This window comes from Dipodomys ordii, unplaced genomic scaffold (assembly GCF_000151885.1).
Source record: "Dipodomys ordii isolate 6190 unplaced genomic scaffold, Dord_2.0 Scaffold56, whole genome shotgun sequence".
NCBI classification, from domain to species: domain Eukaryota; kingdom Metazoa; phylum Chordata; class Mammalia; order Rodentia; family Heteromyidae; genus Dipodomys; species Dipodomys ordii.
The window spans coordinates 6274808-6278182 of NW_012267272.1; positions in this window are offsets into that span (position 1 = coordinate 6274808).

Here is a 3375-nt window from a genome sequence, read left to right on the forward strand (position 1 = left end):
TTTTTCTTTTTGCTTATGTGGTGCTGAGGAATCGAACCCAGGGCCTCAGGCATGCAAGGCAAGCGCTCTACCACTGAGCCACCTTCCCAGCCCGGCTCTGAGTATTTTTGAGATAGGGTTTTCCTTTTGTCCTGGTCCAGCCTGGATCATGATCTTTCTATTTATGCTTCCCACCTTAGCTTGAATGGCAAGAACAAGCCACACACCCATCTTTTTCTGTTGAAATGGAAATCTCAAGAATACCTTTTTCCTGGACTGGATCTCAGCCTCCCCTGTAGCTGGGATGGCAGACAAATTAGTTTTTTCAGAGCAAACTTGATTTCAGCCCAGCTCTTCCCCCTGAAACAATCGGACGACAGCTAAATAATTGCACTTGCCCTTCTATTGTTAGTTTTCTCTATAAACATGCAATTAGTTATACTTTCCTTTGCCAGTTTCTAACAAAGGAGTGATTAATAGGTTAGAGTGAAGACATCTTTCAAGTTTTTAAAATTATAAGCATGTTAGCATGAAAATATAAGTCCCAACATTCAAAAGAATAAAGTTCTGGAGTAATATAGCCTGTATATTTATTGAGAGATTCCAAGTGGGAAACAACTGCAGTAGTTTAAACAGAAAAGACCATTTGGGAAAAGAGAACTTAAGCCAATGCTTTAAGAATTTAGACAAAAATAAGTAAATTGTATCAGAAGAAAATAAAAGCATAGCCAGGGACTGGTGGCTCAACGCCTGTAATCCTAGCTAATAAGAAGGCTGAGATCTGAGGATTGCAATTCCAAGCCAGCCCAATTAACTACCCAAAAGCTGGAAATGGTAGAGCAAGTGATAGAGCACTAGCTTTGAACAACAACAAAAAAAACCCTCAGGGACAGCGCCTAGACCCTGAGTCCAAGCTCTAGAAAAAGAATGTGTACACGCACGCAAGCGCATGCAAGCACGCACACAAACACGGAAAAGTAAAAAAAGAACAGCACAAATGTAGCCTTGAAAAAAATGTTAATATTTAATCTTTTTTGTGTGTCTATGTGCAGGTACTGGGCATGAACTCGTGCCTGGGCACTATCCTTTAGCCTCCTCACCGCTAGCACTCTACCTCTTTCTTTTTTTTTGACAGATGTGGGGCCCGAACTCTGGGCACTGTCCTTCAGCTCTTCAGCTCAAGGCTAGTGCTCTACCACTGAGCCACAGCACCACTTCCGGCTTTTTTCTGCTTACGTGGTGCTGAGGAATCGAACCCAGGGCCTCATGCTTGTGAGGCAAGCACTCTACCTCTGAGCCAACTCCCTAGCCCACAGCATTCTACCTCTTGAGGCACACCTCTACTTCTGGTTTTTGGTGATTAATTGGAGATGAGAGTCTCATGGACTTCTTTACATAGGTGGATTTTGAACTAAGATCCTCAGCTCTCAGCCTCCTGTGTAGCTAGGATTACAGATGGAAGCCACTGGCACCCAGCTAGATGTTTAATCTTGACTTTCATTTGTGTGTTTCTTGAGAGGGAGAGGAAGAAGGGGAGGGGAGCCTCAGCCTTCCAAGTGCTGGAGTTTAATCTCCAGTTGTCCAATTATTTACTTTCAGGTACAGAGTTTTGTTTCTTTGAGGAAAGTTTGTCTTACAAACTTGTATCATGCTGCAATTCTGCCATTGCAGTCTTCACTCTGTGCCCAAGAGACACCTGTATAAAAGCACTTGAGGAAATGTGTTGAAGAGCAATCACCTCAACACCGTCCTCGGAGGAAACTGAAAGCAACACAGTACCCAATGCAGTCCAGAAATGAACCCTGCTAGAGTCCCACCTGTATAGCTTCTTGAAACAGTGTAATGAATCTTAGCAATAAATTGCTTACAGAAATAACTTTTTCTAGATGAAAGATAACTAAAATAAAAATGCATGTATTCTTCAAAGGGAAGGTGGAGGGAAGCCCAGAAGTCAGGAGGCGGGTTACAGGAGAGCAGGAGTCAGGAGCTGGCATTGGGAAGAGGTTGCATCAGTAAGATTTTGTTTTCCCGTGGATGGTGAGTCACTGGGTGTCTCCCTTGATGAATTGTAAGTACACAAGTAAACTACAAATAGTTCATTCAAAAGGGCCACTGCTGAGAGAGTAATGAAGCCAGAGGTGATGGAAGTGGCGCTGTGGCTCAAGTGGTAGAGTGCGAGCCTTGCAATGGAAAGCTGAGAGACAGCGCCCAGGCCCGGAGTTCAAGCCCCACAACCGACAAAAAAAAAAAGCCAGAGATGATGACCAACCACAAACCTGTGCACCTGAGGTAAAAGAAGAACAGCCACAAGAAAATACTTCTAAGTATAAACAATGATAGGCTGCAAATGGTAGAATTGAGTAATCATATATTCTTTCTGGATTTGTCAGCTTTTTTTGAATAAATATGTTGCTTATTAAATGACCCTATATACAAATAAATGTATATAAAATATTATATGTGAAATAATATATATATTGATTGATTGATAGCCAATACTGGTTCCCCAACTCCAACAGAGGGCCATGATGACATTCTGGGTCTCTGGAAACTGTCAACTAAGAGCTGTGTCTTCCAGTGCTTGAAAGCTGAGTATTCTCTAATGTACTATCACCTGAGCATCTGGCTGTAGGCCTTTATGCAAATGACAAGAAAATCATTAAAGTACATTCATATGATACTCATCCCATGACAATACATTTACCGAAATAGACTTGTGCATTTAAATGGTGATTTTTTTTTTTTTTGTCGGTTGTGGGGCTTGAATTCTGGGCCTGGGCACTGTCCCTGCGCTCTTCAGCTCAAGGCTAGTGCTCTATCACTTGAGCCATAGCGCCACTTCCATTTTCTGGTGGTTAATTGGAGATAAGAGTCTCACGGGCCGGGCGCTGGTGGCTCATGCCTGTAATCCTAGCTACTCAGGAGGCTGAGATCTGAGGATTGCGGTTCAAAGCCAGCCCGCGCAGGAGAGACCGTGACACTCCTATCTCCAATAAACCACTAGAAAACCGGAAGTGGTGCTGTGGCTCAAGTGGTAGAGTGCTCGCCTTGAGCTGAAGAGCTGAGGGACAGCGCCCAAGCCCAGAGTTCAAGCCCCACGGCCGACAAAAAAAAAAAAGAGTCTCACGGACTTTCCTGCCCTTGCTGGCTGTGAACTGTGATCCACAGATCTCAGCTTCCTGAGTAGCTAGTATTACAGGCATGAGCCACCAGCACCTGGCTTAAATAGTATTTTTTTTTTTTAATAAAGGTTTGTCTGTTACATAGACAAGGTCTCACATGTATCCCAGCCTGGCTTGGAACCCCTGTAGTCCAAGCTGGCTTCATATTCTCAATCCTTCTGCCTCAGCCTTCCAAATATTGGGATTATGAATATGAACCTACAGGTATATAAGG